This window comes from Felis catus, chromosome A3 (assembly GCF_018350175.1).
Source record: "Felis catus isolate Fca126 chromosome A3, F.catus_Fca126_mat1.0, whole genome shotgun sequence".
Taxonomy (NCBI): domain Eukaryota; kingdom Metazoa; phylum Chordata; class Mammalia; order Carnivora; family Felidae; genus Felis; species Felis catus.
The window spans coordinates 21,355,673-21,372,924 of NC_058370.1; the positions used below are offsets into that span (position 1 = coordinate 21,355,673).

At 48.5% G+C, this 17,252-nt stretch overlaps 1 long non-coding RNA gene across 1 annotated transcript; it reads left to right on the forward strand.

Annotated features, from left to right (window-relative positions):
* The first annotated feature begins 557 nt into the window (after positions 1 to 557).
* On the forward strand, positions 558 to 4,569 carry LOC109498560. Its single transcript, XR_002155383.3, has 3 exons — positions 558 to 712; positions 1,090 to 1,169; positions 4,356 to 4,569. It is a non-coding gene; the product is annotated as an uncharacterized LOC109498560 (long non-coding RNA).
* The last annotated feature ends 12,683 nt before the right edge of the window (positions 4,570 to 17,252 follow it).

Below are 17,252 nucleotides of genomic sequence, written 5' to 3' on the forward strand. Positions count from 1 at the left end.
TGATTATTGCGGGTGTGATTAAGAAGAAGGTGCCCCAATCACGGTCTGGTGTAGAATTCTCTTGCTTGATGCAATACACCGTCCCTGTGGGAGGAAATTAGCATTCCTGATAAATGCTTAAGCAATTTTCTGATAAGCTTTAACACGATTAAAACCTCTTTGGGGAAATCAGCTACCCACACATCCAGCTGATTATTAGACATCCTTTGTCTTGTATCCAGTGTAATGGTGATGATCCAGCCACTCCCTTTTCCTGCAAAACGTCCTTAACAAAAGGGAACTGTGACGTGGCTGTGTGGCAAGATTGAAATAAAACTTCGACGCGTGCCTATCACGAATTTAACCGAAAAAATGTAAAGCCGTCACGGTGGAGACAGGACACAGGAATAGGAGCTGGCGTCTATTAAGCACTCACTGCTTGCCAGACGTCACATGAAAGGGGCTGTAGGTATGGCTCGGCTCACTTTCTCTTCATAATGAGTTGGGTCATAATAGCTCTGCTTGACTTATAAGGTGCTCAGAGAGGTGCAGTGACTTGTTCAAGATCACACAGCCAGTAAGTGGCAGGGTCGGTTTGGAATCCAGGCCTGAGTCCGTGTCCGGAGCGAGCAATACACTCTTCCGCCTCCGCCAAAGGAATGATGGTGGGAGATGGGAGAGTCGGAGAGTCTCGGAGGGAGGGCAGCTAGAGGATCCGAGGAGAACAGAAGAGGTACAGCGTCCTCCCAGGGAGGGGGCATGGAAGGAACATAGGTGGCTCAGCGCAGAAGAGGGGGGGGGCTACTGGAGGTGGTGAGAAGGGCGGCCAGGGGCAGCGACAAGAGCAGAGACAGAGCCAAGGCCCAGGTGAGTTGGGCCGAGACTGTGGGGTCCAATGTGGCAGCCACAGGAGCGGGCCCCGGTCCTTTCAGTACCGAGGTGGACTGTAGTCGTCCCGTGTTGTGGACCCTACCTGCTACTGGGTGGGTTTTGATGACTCCGAATCCCAGTTTCATCACTTACTAGCTGGGTGGCCTTGGCACGCAGCTGTCCGAAGTGAAGGTTTCCTCGTCTGACAACTGAGGGGGAATAAGAGCATCTCTCCCATAGGATTGCTGTGAGGACAAACAAGATACATCTCGAAAAGTACTTAGGACACACCCGGCCCCTGCCGAGGGCTTCGCAAAAAGGTGGGGTGTTCTTGTTTTATTTATTTGCTTGTTTTTCCACTGTACGGTGTTTTACTTATTTTATTTAATTAATTTATTTTCAAAATGTTTATTTATTTATTTTGAGAGGTGGGGGGAGCGGCACAGAGAGGGAGAGAGACTGTCAAGCCGGCGCTGCACTGTCAGCACGGGGCCCAACGCAGCGCTCGATCTCACAAACTGCAAGGTCATGACCTGAGCCGAAATCACGAGTGGGACGCTTGACCGACTGAGCCACCCAGGCGCCCCTGATTCATTATTATTTTTTTTTCCAAAAGTATAGCTGACCCACAACGTCATATTGGTTGCAGGTGCACAACGTGGTGATCGTGCGAGCCTATATGGGGTACAACGCTCACCATAAGAGTAGCTACCATCTGTGAGGGGTTCCTGGTGTAATGAATGCGTAACTGAATGTATGCTGGCATTACGTCACTCTGTATTTTCTCAGGAGGGCTGTGAAAAAAAATTTAAACAGATTTCAGTACAATTTCAGACTGTTAGAAAAGTTGCAGCAACGGTGCAAAGAATTCCTGAACACCCTTCACTAAGACTACACGTGTGCATATATTTTCCTTCTGAACTGTCGGCAAACTGGATGCAGACCTGGTGACCCTTTACCCCTAACGACCTCTGTGTGTGTTCCCGAAAGGCAAGGATGTTCTCTTGCAAAGTCACGGTACAATGATCAAAATCGTGAAATTGACATTGATACAGTATTGTCAGAAGAGCCGTCAGATTTTGTCAATTGCCCATGACATCCTATACAGCAAAAGAAAAAAATCTTAGATCATATCTTGCAATTCAGTTGTCCTGTCTCTTTAGTCGGCTTGAGTTGGAAACAGTTCACTCGTTTTCTTTGTATTTCACGAGCTTGACATTTTTGAAGAGTACAGGCCACTCTCTTTATTTAGGTTTGTCTGATTATTTCCTCCCAGTTAGTTTCAGGTTAGGTGTTTGGGGGCAGAAGTCCATCTCAGTTCATCACATCATTTTGAACACTTTTGTTCTCAACTTAACGGTGGGGTCCCCTTGTAGGAAGAGGAGGGGAGCACTGGACTGCCCGAAGGACTCAGTATAACATGCAGACACCCCAGCACCCCGAGCGTGGGGGTCAGAAACCTGCCTGGTTAACCAGCATCCTAGGTGACCAGTTGTCTACATTCCTTCAAGCCTACCTCTCCAAGACATGGCCAGCAGGTGGCGGTGTAGTCCGCACTTTGAATGCTGTTCTTGGGCTTCTGGAAAGATCTCACAGTACCAGGTTTCCTGCGAATTCAGGCTAACATCCATCCGAAGAGCTTGGTTCCTTAAGCTGCCTGCCTCCTGCTTTCCCTTTTTGTCCCTTCAGAGGGGCCTCTCTTGATGCGCAAGACCTCAAAGCAGCCAGAACTCACCTGGAGGCTCCTCAGCCAGAGACGACCCGCTCTTGGGGGGAGAGACCCCTCTTTCTGATAAGGTAACCAGGAACTCTTAAAAAATAGAAGGAATAATGCCTCCGACTAGCATTTACTGAGAGCTTACTCTGTGCTGGGCACGGTGACGGGCACGTGACTCATTCACTGTCTCCTGTACGCTCACAGCAAGCCCTGAGTAAGGACAGAGGAAATAACCTGCCTGAGTCACGCAGGAAGTCGCTGTCACCGCCTCCAGTTTCCATGTCAGCTGGAACTTGTACTCGAGTCAGAGGAGCGGCTGGAACAGTGTCTGCGCCGCAGGGACGTGCCCTAGAGCCCCGGGAGTGTTCTGAGAAAGGAGATGATACTCATCCCTGCCTGCGGGGGCCAGTGTGACTGGGCCAGGAGCTGCCTTGGACAGACACTGTGTCAGCCCCCCTGTGAAAGGGGCTCAAAGGGTCAGGGAGGCAGAACAACACAGGTCACAGCACACGAAGGGCCGACGGGACTGCTGTGGCTCGCGGACTCTGAAAGGCTGGAAGGGCTGGGGGCTTTCAAAGGCTGGAGGGACATTGTGAGACATTTGGTCTGAGTGATACCCGTAACAGTGCAAATCGTACTTGTTACATTTGCTTCTATTTACTTAATCCTTTTCTAATAGACGACATTGAGGGGATCCATAGTGCCTGGGAGCATGAGCCTGGATATGGGGTCGGGGGGAGTTTTTACCTATGGGTGTGGTCAAGAGAAGTGTCCTAGAGAACAGAGAAGTCTGGAGGGGCACCGGGGTGGCCAACTTGGGCTCAGGTTATGACCTCGTGGTACCTGAGTTTTGAGCCCTACGTCAGGCTCTCTGCTGTCAGCACAGAGCCCGCTTCAGATCCTCTGTCCCCCTCTATCTCTGCCCCTCCCCTGCTCACGTGCATGCACTCTATCTCTCTCTCTCTCAAAAAATAAAAGAAAGGAAGAAAGAAAGAGTAATTGGAGCTCTGGGCAATATCCTTATCAATATATTGCTATGGAAGCAAACACTGCCAATTGCTTACTTAAGACCTCAGGTCCCCTCTTCCTGATTAGCAGAATCTTGGGTTGGCTGAAGCGGTTGCCTGTCTGCCTGTCCAGCTAAAGAGCCCTGAGCTAGTCTTGGCCAATGAGATGGGAGCCAGTAATGCTGGGTGGGTGCATTAATCTGAATTCGATCAGGAGAGAAAAACCACACGGTAATTGGGACAGGGAAAGTTTAATATAAAGAATGACAAACTATCACGGGGATTGCAGTCCTGAGGGAGGGGCTAGTGGGAAGTGAAGAGAACACAGGATAAGGAGCAGCCGCTACTCTCAGAGCTGAGCTAGAGCTCCCACCTCCCCCATTTTCTCCCCCCAGAGGTGAGATCTAGACTTTGTTAGTAGGGCACGGTTGTGGGTCACCGGGTGGTAGACAAGTCACTGCGGTCTGTGTTAGTGGAACTTGCCAGAAAATTGCCTTCTGTGGTGCTGCGGAAAGCTATTCACAGAAGGTATCCCAGTGGAGACACTGGGATATAAAATCGCCCTAGGTGGGGATGCTGGGAGAAGCTGCCGGCCCCTCAGTGCTGCTGGCTGTCACACACTGCAGAACTGGGTACTGGAAGAGCTGCTCATGCCGTAGGAGGCTGCAGAATGAGCACACACGAACGAGGAAGGGGTGGGCTCCTGGCAAAAGCCTTTAAAAGGGATTAGATCTGGCTGGCTCATCCCTTTTGCACTTTGATTTTTCTCTTTCTTCCTGTAGACCGGATCTAGAAGGAGGAGAACTTGAACAGGACTTCAGCTGACACGTGATGTGAGTGAGAGATAAACCAGGGTGGGGATGAGCCACGAAGATCTGGGGATTGTTTGTTCCGCAGCACAACCTGGCAAAAACTGACCGAGACACATAAAGAATGTTTTACATAATAATTGCCAGTTCGGGTAAATCAAAGATTACTCTGTTTCTTAAAAGACTATGAAAAGGAGGGGCGCCTGGGTGGCGCAGTCGGTTAAGCGTCCGACTTCAGCCAGGTCACGATCTCGCGGTCCGTGAGTTCGAGCCCCACGTCAGGCTCTGGGGTGATGGCTCGGAGCCTGGAGCCTGTTTCCGATTCTGCGTCTCCCTCTCTCTCTGCCCCTCCCCCGTTCATGCTCTGTCTCTCTCTGTCCCAAAAAAAAAAAAAAAAAAAGTTGAAAAAAAAGACTATGAAAAGGTAAGAATTATGGTTAAAGGAAGAGCTGATAAGCTCTTATTCAAAGGAAAAGGGAAAGAGTCATAAAAACACCTCCTGGGCATCAGAAATACAGGTGCTTAAAAATTTGTTACAGGATCAGGAGAAGGAATGAAAAGAACAAAATGGAAAGGAGAAAGAGAAAGGTAAAATGTTAAAGGAAAAACAAAGAAAGTTTGAGAGTACCGAGTTTCTATACCACTCAACGAACTCCCTGATGTCGCCCAGGAAGATAAAAGGAATATTATTAAACCAGTAAAGCCTGGTGGCCGCTTTACCTAAAGACCACGTGGAGTGGCCTGCGTGAGACACAATTCAGGGCATCTCCCTGTCCAAGACACATGATTTGAGGCCACTGCGTTCTCTCCCAACAGCATCTTAACATGCCTCGTCTGTCCTCATCGGCGGGCACAAGGACTTCCCACTGAATTCCAGCTTCAGAGTGACCTTTGAGGTGTCCCCAGGGATCCACAAAGTTAATAGCTTTTATTTTGAGTCAGACACTTCAACACATAGTCTCTCAATTCCGTGAGGATCCAGCTACTGGCTTTCGTAGAATGTGGCAATAGACAGAAGCAATGCACTTGGATGGGTGTGAGGAGGAAAAGAGTGCTGAGTGAAAGCCCCCTGGTGACCCTCTCCAGCAGCAGCAGCAGAGACAAAACGGAGGAGGGAGTCACGGAAGAACATGCTGTCTACGGTGAATTTGGCAGATGTGAGCAAATTGGCAAGAACGTCTTCCAGACACAGGGATATCGGCCACACCTTTAAGGGCGATCTCGAGAGCCCCTGCCTATGTCCCAGATATTAAGGAGGTGCCAGTTTCCCAAAAGTAAGTGAGAGGACCTGGAAAGGTCAGGCCAACATCCTTACTTGGAAAGATGATGACTCTGGGTACAGGTGGACTGAGTTAGGGAAGGTCACACCTTGGGCCTGTCTTCAAGCCCCAGGGTGGTGGGAACCCAAGCTGTAGGGAGACCCCAGTAACCTTACCAAGAGCAAGGAAAACTGAATCCGGCATTCAACCCAGGAAGATATAAAATGAGCAAGAAAATCGACCCAAGGGAAGAAGGACAGAATGGAGACAAGAAGAAATTACTGAGTCGGAAAACACAACAAAGGTAGACTCGGTAAGTTGAGGAGCTGGTTTGTCGCGGAAAAGAGCCCCACACAGGAAAACAGATAAGCCGCCAGCTAGCCTAATCAAAGGGGAAGACAGAGAAGGCACAATTAGGAATGAGAAATGACAGGGGCGCCTGGGTGGCGCAGTCGGTTAAGCATCCGACTTCAGCCAGGTCACGATCTCGCGGTCCGTGAGTTCGAGCCCCGCGTCGGGCTCTGGGCTGATGGCTCGGAGCCTGGAGCCTGTTTCCGATTCTGTGTCTCCCTCTCTCTCTGCCCCTCGCCCGTTCATGCTCTGTCTCTCTCTGTCCCAAAAAAAATAAATAAAAAAAAATTAAAAAAAAAAAAAAAGGAATGAGAAATGACAGATAAGCATGATAAGAGGACATTTTAATATGTATCTTTTAATTGCATAAATAATGCATGGATACGTGTGCTTTAGAAACAAGAGTCAAACAAGAAGAAAATCTCGAGTCAACAGCTAAAGCCCTGTCTTAGCCCGCCAGGGCTGCCTGACAAAATACTCCGGACCGGGGGGCTTAAACGACAGAAAAGGACTTGCTTATCATCGTGGAGGCTGGAAGTCCAAGATCAAAGTGCCTGCACGGTTGGTTTCCTTTGAGTCCTCTCTTCCTGGGGTACGGGTGGTGGCCCTCTCACTGTCTCTTCACGTGGTTGTCTGGCTGTGCACGTGCCCCTGGTGTCCCTCTGTGTGTCCTAATGTCCTCTTCTTTGTAAGGTCACCGACCAGGGCACCTGGGTTGCTCAGTCAGGTGAGCGTCCGACTCTTGGTTTCCGCTCAGGTCATGATCTCATGGTTCATGAGTTGGAGTCTCGCATCGGCCCCTGCGCTGACAGTGCGGGGCCTGCTTGGGACTCTCTCTCTCTCCTCTCTCTGCCCCTCCCCCACTTGCTCTCTCTGTCTTTAAAAATAAATAAATAAACTTAAAAAATATATATATATAAGGTCACCAGCCAGCTTGGATGAGGGCCCACCCTAACAGCCTCGCTTTCACTTCATCCCTTCCTTAAAGGCCTTATCTCCAAACACAGTTACCTTCTGAGGTGCTGGGGGGTTAGGGTTTTAAAATGAATTTGACGGGGGACAGAATTTAGCCCATAACACCCTCATTCACCTTCTTCCCCACAAGTCCTACCTCTTTCCCCAGAAGTAACATGACTAGGCCCTCACAGGACATTGGTGGAGCCCAGGACAAAGGTTCAGCCAAGGCTCACATAGCAAATGTCTACATATTTTTTGGTAAATCCAGCGAATAAACCCTTAAATAAAAATGTCCTATCCTCCTACCTCTAAACAAATATACCTTCATATAGACCTGGAAAACCGGGCTCAGATTTAGAATCTCTGGACTCTCCCCAGCTCCTTGCCAGAACGTGGCAGTGAGGCCACCCTGACCTTCCACACATGACTCTGTCTGCACCACGAGGGCCTGTGCACGCCTGTGTGTATGGGGACTCCGACCTGTACATCCGAGCTCCGCCCCCACCTCAATACTGGTTGGGCCTGGCAGGGGTCATATCATCCTCAGGAGGGGAGGCCCTCATGGACCCTGGAATGAATTTGAAGTGCCCAGGACTAGGAAGCCTGGTCTAGAAGGAAGTCTCAGGCTCTAGAAGGGTGTGTCCCCTGTGGGGTGTGATGCATCTGGAGGGAACTTGAGCAGGTGCCTCAAAAGTGGACGCCCAAGGCAAAAGGTACCTCTCGCTCAGGTCTCAGAGTAATATAATACTGTTACAACGAACTTTTATTTTGGCACTAGAGTCTCGTTTCAAAATAAAACATTGTTTTAAAAACTGGATTCTGTATTTTTACATCTTCTCGATTTTTCCTTGTCAACCTATAGAGATCTACTTTATTCTCTTTAATTGTTGCGTTTAGCAGAACGTAGTGGTAATCTGCTTGAAGATTAGGATGATCTCAAACCAACAGGAGTTAAAAAAAAAAAAAACAAACGCAAAACAAATGACCGAAACTGATTTAAGAAGAAACAGAACGGCTAAACAGACTCGTAACTGTGCCAGTAGCTGAGAAAGTTATCCAAGTGAACTGCATAGTTCCTCCCAAATCTGCAAGTGACAGGTGATTCCAGAGCTCATCAAACTCTTCCAGAGCATAAAGAAATAAGGGACACTGCCCCGTTATTTTTTATGAAGGGTACCGACATTGCTGTGGGTTGTGCCCTCCCCCCACGGTCTTATGTTGAAGCCCTGACTCCCAGTGTGATGTATTGGGAGGCGGGACCTTCAGGAGGTGGTTCCGTGTGGACGATGTCATGAGAGATCTCTCTTTCTCTCTGCCATATGAAGACACAGCAAGAAAATGGCCAGCTGTAAGGCAGGATTTGGACCCTAGCTGGGAACTGAATTGAGCAGCACCTTGATTTCAGACTTCTCAGCCTCCAGAACTGTGAAACATAAATATCTGCGATGTAAGTCACCCAGTCTATGGTATTTTGTTACACAGCCTGAGCTGACTAAGACAAAGCAGCAAACAGAAATTCACAGACTAATTTCATCTGTGGATATTGAAGCAGAATATTTCTATGAAGGATTAAGAAGTAAAATCTAGTAATAAAAGACCTCAATAAATGGAGAGATAGACTGTGTTCACGGATTGGATGATTCAGCATAATGAAAATGATATTTCTCCCCAGATTATTTGTAGGCTTAACACAATCTCTATCAAATTTCTAGTAAGACTTTTTGTAAATACAGGGGCGCCTGGGTGGCTCAGTCGGTTAAGTGCCAACTTCAACTCAGGTCATGATCTCACGGTTCGTGAGTTTGAGCCCCGCGTCAGGCTCTGTGCTGACAGCTCCGAGCCTGGAGCCTGCTTTGGATTCTGTGTCTCCCTCTCTCTCTCTGCCCCTCCCCTGCTCACGCTCTGTCTCTCTTTAAATAAACATTAAAAAAAAAGTTTTTGTAAATACAGACAAGCCAATTTCAAAATGCATGCAGAGGCAAAAGAACCAAAAGAGTTAAAACACTTAAAATGAAGAAGGAAGTTGGGGGAATCACCCTCCCTGACTTTACTACTTGTTGTGGAGGTACAGTTATCAAGCAAGTGGTGTTAGTGTAGGGAAAGACACGTAAACCAAGGGGAAAAAAAATAGAGTCCAGAAACAGACCCACACAAGTATGACCAACAGATTCTTGACAAAGGTGTGAAAGCAACTCAATGGAGAAAGGACAGTCCTTCCAAAAAATAGCGTTGGCACGAATGGACTTACTTACAAAGGGAAACATAATGAGCCTTGACCTAAACTATACACTGTATGCAAAAATTAACTCAGAATGAATTATAAATCTAAGCATAAAATGCAAAACTACCAAACCTTTAGAAGAAATTATGGGAGAAGATCTTCATGACCTGGGGCTTGGTGAACTCGAGTTCTTTTTTTTATTTTTTTTTTTTAACGTTTTATTTATTTTTGAGACAGAGAGAGACAGAGCATGAGTGGGGGAGGGGCAGAGAGAGAGGGAGACACAGAATCGGAAGCAGGCTCCAGGCTCTGAGCCATCAGCCCAGAGCCTGAGGCGGGGCTCGAACTCACGGACTGCAAGATCATGACCTGAGCTGAAGTCGGACGCTTAACCGACTGAGCCACCCAGGCGCCCCTGGTGAACTCGAGTTCTTAGACGTTAGACCAAAGCACAAGCCATAGAAGAAAAATAATTGATAACTGGGACTTCATCAAAATGAAAACCATTTGATGTGTGGAAGATCCTACTAAAAAAGTGCAGAGACAAGCCACAATTTGGGAGAAAATAGGTACAAATCACATATCTGACAAAAGATTTGTATCCAGAATATGGAAAGAACTCTCTAGACTCAACTTTAAGATAATAATCAAACTAGAAAGTATGTTAAAGACTTGAACTGATATTTCACCAAAGAAGATGTAAAGATGGCCAATGAGCACATGAAAAGGTATTCACGTAGCTATTAGGAAAATGCAAATTCAAGCCACAGTGAGATGCCATTACATACTTCTTAGGATGGCTAAAATTAGAAATACTGACAATACCAAGGGCTGGCGACTACACCCTTCGGTATAGCCTTGACTCTCAGAACCGTATTTAGTGATAATTAGTGAGAGATACTTAGTGCCCAGGTAGTGGCTTCTACGTACCATTTTCCTATTAAAAAAAACCAAAGTTCTTTGAAGATATGGTTAATTCCAGAGCTTGCATAAAGATGAGCCTGAAACATATTATGGTGCTAGAGAGAAAGGAAGTACACAGAAAAAGCTGGGGCCATAGTGAAAAGACAGAAGTGAATTGCTCCTAATGGCTTAAAGCACGGACTATTTGAGCAACGAAATAAAGACTGGATTATAACCCTGCTCTGTTTTCTCCCATAGCCATTATCATCTCTTAATTAACCACATAATTAACATATTATGTTTTTGTTTATTGCCTCTCTCTCTCCCCACTAGAATATAAGCTTTACAGAGGTGGGGATTTGGGGGTCTGTTTTGTTTACTGATATATGCCAAGTATCATAACAACACCTGGAGCATAATGCAGACTTAACAAATATTTGTAGAATGAGTAAACTTTCTCTCTTCCCCCATTGGCACGTAGATTGGGTAAACTGAATGTTCTCGCGGAAACCAAAACTTTTTCCCCAAATAACCGAGCACCAAACAGCCACCATCATCTGCTGCTCTGCCTCAGCACATGTGCAACTCACTTGGGCAGGCAGCGATGGTCTTGAGCGAGCTGAGCAGACTGGGACACGGCCCTGAGAAAAGAACATGGCCACCTGGGAACCCCTCTCCCAGGGAACGCTCTGGAAGATTTTCCTCTCAAGAGGATCCCTGGGACACCTGTGGTTATTTCAGCGCGAAGACTTTTGTGTGGCGAATTTAAAGCCCATTGGTATGTTTATCTCAGTTGAAACCTTCCCACTCTTGTGAGGTTGACATTAGGAGCCCATTTTATGGATAAGGGAAAGGAAGCATGGAGAAGGTAAGTATATTCGTTTGGGAGGGCTGCTGTGAAAAAGGACCACAAATTGGGTGGCTCACAGAACAGACATTTATTGCCTTTCAGTGCTGGAGGACAGAAATCTGAAATCAAGGTATCCACAGGGCCGTGCTCCCTCTGAGACTTTAGAGAGAATCCTTCCTTACCTCTTCCTAGCATCTGGGAGCCTCAAGCACTTTTTTTAGCTTGCTACTACATCAGGCCAAGCTCTGTCTCTGTCATCAGATCGCCGTCTTCACATCATCTCGCCTCTGTGTGTGTCTGTGTCTGTGTCCAAATTTCCCCCCCTTTTTTTTAAGGACACCAGTCATATTGGATTAGGGCCCATCCTAATGACCCCATTATTGATTACGTCTATCAAGACCCTACTTCCTCATAGGGTCATAAGGTCACATTTTGAGGTTCTGGGGCTAAAGCTTCAGCACATCTTTTTTGGAGGACACGATTCAACCCATAGCAGTAAGGGACTTCAAATCAGGGAAGGTTAGAGCTAAGAGGGACTTTTTCTGTTGGAGCCACCCCACTCTGTACTCCCTCTACACGACTTTAACCATGAGTAGGGTCCCCTAAAATGGAAAGTTGTGAAGGAAATTCACCAAAACATTAACTATGGCAAAGGTCATTTCAATCTACCTACCAGGTCTCCCATCCCTGCAGCCTTTGATCAATCCCCAACATGTAGGTCCTCTGGGTCCTCTCTTGTTTTCTGACGCCCCGGGTTTCCATCTTCTTAACTTAACATTTCATGGCTCATCCCCCCCACCGCCCAAGTACTCCCGGAACCCCAACAGAGAGCTTAGGATCATCTGAAAGAGTGAGAAGACGGTGAGGAAATTCTTTGAGGAGCTCTGTGATCTGAATGAACAGCAGTGCCATGGAAGTGAAAGGCAGGGGCAACTGCGCATGTGCCGCACTAGCGGAGGCTTGTGGAGATAATTAACAACTGACTGTAAGTTGGAAGAGCTATGTGGTAAGGGCCTAAGGCAGCCCATAACTGGGGAAAAGGTTGGAGTATTAGGTTAAGTGATAAGAGACTTCAAATCAAATCACCAGGTACATATTAAGTGCCCAACTCAGTATCGCAGTGAGCCACGGGTGACACAAAGACACATAATATCTGTTTCCTGCCTTCAAGGAAATTATAATTTACTTAGGGAGGTTAGACGTAAAACTCGGGAGAAGTTACGTAACCAAATATTTAAATAGTAATCCACAATACTACAAGATCAGGTGCCAAATGAACTGTGGATCTGATGACAAGCTTTCAGAATTCTGAACAAGGAGCTATCATTGGTTTGTTCATGATCTAGCTAGTGCATATTTTCTTGCTGGGGGGGAAAGGAGGGGTTCACTGAGCAGGGACAACCGATGAAACTTAAGAGATGTTTTTTTAACAGTGATCAGAAAAATGGGTAAGCCTTTAGTTAGACTAAGAAAAAAAAGAAGACTCAAATAGAAACAGAAATGAGAGAGGAGGCATTACAACCGATGACAGAAATAAAAAGGATGATAAGTGACCACCATAAACATTTATATGCCAATACCTTGGGTAAGCTATAAGAAAAGGATACATTCCTAGAAACATACAACCGACCAAGATTGAATTAGGAAGAAACAGAAAGTCTGAGCAGACCCATAACTAGTAAGGAGATTAGATCTGTAATCAAAGATCTCCCAACAGAGAAAGCCCAGGATCAGACAGCTTCACTGAGAATTCTACCACACATTTAAAGAAGAATTAATACCAATCCTTATCAAATTCTTCCAAAATATTGAAGAGGAGGGAACACTTCTAAACTCAGCTTCTAAGGCCAGTGTTACCCTGATGCCAAAGCCAGACAAAGACAGCACGAGAAAAGAAAGCTGCAGGACCACGGGACGACTCGCTCCAGAGGATGACCACTCTGACGACTATAGATGCAACAATCCTCAACAAAATAGTAGCAAACAAAATTCAGTCTCATCCTAAAATGACCAGACCCCCTGACCAAATGGGATGTATCCGTGGGATGCAAGGATCCCTCAACACACACAAATCACAAGTGGGGGGGGGGCAGAGAGAAGGAGAGAGAATCCAAGCAGGCTCCGTGCTACCAGGGCAGAGTCTGATGCAGGGCTTGAACTCGGGTCGTGGACCCTGAGTCAAGGTCAAGAGTTGGATGCTTTTTTTTTTCAACGTTTTTTTTTTTTTGTTTTTTTTTGGGGGGACAGAGAGAGACAGAGCATGAACGGGGGAGGGGCAGAGAGAGAGGGAGACGCAGAATCGGAAACAGGCTCCAGGCTCTGAGCCATCAGCCCAGAGCCTGACGCGGGGCTCCAACTCACAGACCGCGAGATCGTGACCTGGCTGAAGTCGGACGCTTAACCGACTGCGCCACCCAGGCGCCCCAAGAGTTGGATGCTTAATCAATCGAGCCACCCAGGCGCCCCTTTCATATTTCTCTTGAAATGATTCTCTGCAGGGGCATTTCTTGGAGAGTCGCTCCTTTTTTTTTTTTTTTCCTAATTTTTTTTTATTTTTTTATTTTTAAGAGAGAGGGAGAGAGCAGGAGGGGCAGAGAGAGATGGAGACAGAGGATCTGAAGCAGGCTCTGTGCTGACATTAGAGAGCCGGGTGTGGGGCTTGAACTCGCGAACCAGGAGATCACGACCTGAGCCGAAGTCTGACGCTTAACCGACTGAGCCACCCAGGCGCCCCTTGGAGGACCATTCTTGATGGCGCGACGGGGTTCTAGAAAGCTAGCTAGCAGTGGAGGGGTGGGGCTGGAGGAGACCCGGGCTTGATCGGGTCTGGGGGCTGAGGTGATGGGCCTACCCCTGTACCCCAACATGACATAGTAATGTCAAGAGCATCCTTTGAAACACAGCCTGCCTGTCCCTGGGATTTTTGCTGATAGGTCTGCTCTTAGGGCCCCACGAGATCACTTGAGGCGGGAGGAAAGCCTTCTCTAAGGGAAGCGGAGAACGGAGCCCTAGATTCTTTAGTGGCCCCGGGTGGGAAATCATCTTTTTCTGGCCCATAAAACAGTTGTCTGTTCTGCTGTGTTTTACTACCAATGTTCCCGTGCGGGCTGGGAGAAGCAGGCCCAGGCGGATGTGCCGGGGCGAGGGGGGGTGGGATTTATGCACCAGACTCCAGTGGAAATCCTCAGGATGCCTTTACAGATCCCTTTGTCACACGGGCCATGGGCACCGCCCCTCCTTCCCCCCCCCCCCGCCCCACACACACCCCAATCCAGTTAGCTCAAGGGGGATGTCAAGTCTGTAGTTAGGGGATAGGCCAGAGTCTCAGGAGAGGTCTGGACTCGAGACATATACAGAAGGGTCGTTGCGACAGATGATCTTCCAGGCTCTGGAGGCTGAAACCCCCTTCCTGCCTATACTAACCAGAGTGGATTCTGGAGTTTGTAGTCGGGAAGTCTGACGAATACAGAGTTTGCAGTGGCCACAAGAGCAGAGCTCAGGATGAGTCAGCTGGCAGCAGGAGTGGGGGTCCCCCAGACCCCGCCAAGCCAGAGAAAACAGATATCAAGGGTCTGAGGCCAGCAATGTGTCTCGTGGCCAAAGGAGCCAGAGAACAGAAGATCCCCTGTGAAGTTAGAGGTAGGCTACAGTCTCCAAGACCACCCGCATTTCTGACACCCATCGCAAGTTTGAGGGTCCCCAAGACCACCCGTAAGTTCCATGATTTGCTAGAAGAACTCATAGAACTCGCAGGAAGCTGTGCATCTCAAGGTAAAGTTTGTTGAAAACAAAAGATACCAATTACAATCAGCCAAGGCAAGAGGTTTGGAGGGCAGAGCCCAGGAAAGTTCCAAACACAGAGCTTCCGGTCGACCTCTCCTTGCGGATTTGTGAAGGCCTTACTCCCTCTCCCCGCCCTCCCCCCCCCCCAACCCCCGTCAATGTATAACAATGTGCACAGAGTGTTGCCAACCAGGAAGCTCACCCAAGCACTGTTGTCCAGAGCCCTGTTGTCCAGGGTTTCATCTGTGGGCACTGGTTGACCACCCCGCCCCCCCGTCCCATGTCAATGACTGTAGTCTCCAGCCCCTTGGGGGCTCCAGATGATGCCACGGGACCCAAAGCCCCCAGCATAGATCACACTGGAAGACACGCCCAATGCCCCCAGATGGAGCAAGACTTGCGAAGGGCTTAGAGGTTACCTCTTGGCCTGAGGGCGAATATCAGACCTCCCTCTGAGCAAGGTTGAATCATTTACTACCAACGCCCCCCCCCCTTCCACTGCCATGATTCCGTGGGCGCTCAGGCCCCACCTCAGGAGAAGGGGAGAGTGTGTGAGAGGAGAGACCACGAGCAAATACTCAATCGCCGAATCATGGAAGAGTCTCTTCCAATTATCGGATCCCATTTCTGGATATTGATTTCACCGATGTACCTGCACATATACATGAGTGGATGTGTGAAGAGAAGTGATGGATGGCCCGAGCTCTTCACCGAAGCCCTATTTATTGTCAAGAGCTCGGCGGAGCTGGAGAGGGAGCTGGCCTGCCGTGTGCCTGGGTAGTGGATTAAAGCGACAACGAGCCCACATGAAAGTGACGGTGAAGTCTTCAGTCGTTCACTCTGATCGTCGAAGCAAGAGGCTCACACCAGAGAAAGCACCGCCACCCCCCTGTTCCCTTTCCACCGTGGGTTGGAATGCAGAGGGGTCAGTGTAGACGTGGGGACTGTCTCGCTGGAGAGGAAGACCCACACTGAAGCCTCTGCCAGTTTTATGGACCCTGGGCCAGGGGAGAGAGGGCCAGGGGGATGGGCTGGAGGTAGAAAGTCCTGAGTCCTGAGTACTGAGTTTTTAGTGGCCTCGGGGGTGGGGGGAATCTTGTCTGCCAGGCATCCCCCTTCTCTCCCTGTGTGGCAGGGGTGCAAAGGAAGAAGAAGGACATCTAGGGAAGCCCTCTGATGAAGGTCTTAGATGAAGACACTTAGGACCGCAGGCGGCTGGGGTAGGAACGCAGGTTATGTTGAGAGCGGGACGGGCTGCCACACGTGGGCTGTTCACCAGGTCTGGTGCGGGGAGGCCAGCCTTCCTCCCTGAGGCCTGTCAGGGAAAGGCTTTCTAATTGCCCATGGTCCGGCCTCAGAAAGCACATGCACGTTTTTGGCAAAAATGCCAGAATTTGGTTACAATGAGGAGGTGGACGGACTCCTTACTGATAAAAGCGAAGTATTCAAAACAAACTAAGAACCCATCAGTAGGGGATTGGTTAAAGACGTTGTGGTAGATCCCCGCCAGGAAATCCTATGCGTCTTTCAGAAAGAGGAAGTCGTGGAGCACCTGAGTGTCTCCGTTGGTTAAACGGCCGATTCTTGATTTCAGCTCGGGTCGTGATCTCGCGGTTCATGGGTTCGAGCCCCACGTCAGGCTCCCCCGCCGGTGGCACGGAGCCTGCTTGGGATCTCTCTCTCCCTCTCTCTGTGCTCCTCCCTCCCTTGTGCTGTCTCTGTCTCTCTCACAATAAAGACATAAACTTAAAAATAGAAAAGAAAGAGGAAGTTGTCTTGTACATTCACAAGCACGGAACTCTGCGTAGCTGTAAGGAGGGGTGGTGGGGAAGTCAGGGGAGAGCAGAGGAGAAGCAAGAGCTCGTAGCCAAGAGGAGAGTCTCCAGGGTGCATCTTAGGTGTGCGGATGAGGTCCATGGTGCAATGAGACTGTGGTCTCGGGATGGTTCTTTGACAGCTCAGAGTTTTGATCGTTAATAGCAGAATGTCCTGTCCCGAAGCCAGCTCGTCTATGCAGGTCTGAGTTGAACAGTTATATGTCCACAGTCAGATTTCAGGGTGTTGGAACCCACTACGGGCCAGCTGTGGTTTGCCCTGCACCTATCCCAGCAAGGTGCGATGACACCCTGTTACAAAATGAATGTGTTCAGTCTCACTGGGCAAGAACAGCCTTTCCCTGTTTTGGGAATCACAAATATCTTGTTCTTTTACAAGTAAGTGTTCTTCCCCTGTCTCAGAGCAAAACGGTTGCCCCACATTCATCAAGGACTTGCCTGGGTTTCCCTGAGTCTTTTCTTGGAGCCGTCCCCTGGGATGTGCTGGAATGTTCTAGAATGTTCAGAATGCAGGCTTGCTTGCAAACTAGGCTGAGTGTCTTAAACACGTGCATAGGAGAACAACCCACAACTTTTCCAGGCATGGTAGCAAACCGTTTTCTAGCATGTCCAGGATTTTAAAGCTGGTGAGCTCCTACCCCATTGTAGGACCATATCAGTGCCCCAACCCATCTTCCCACAGCCGTGGACACCGACCCCCTTTCTGCTTGC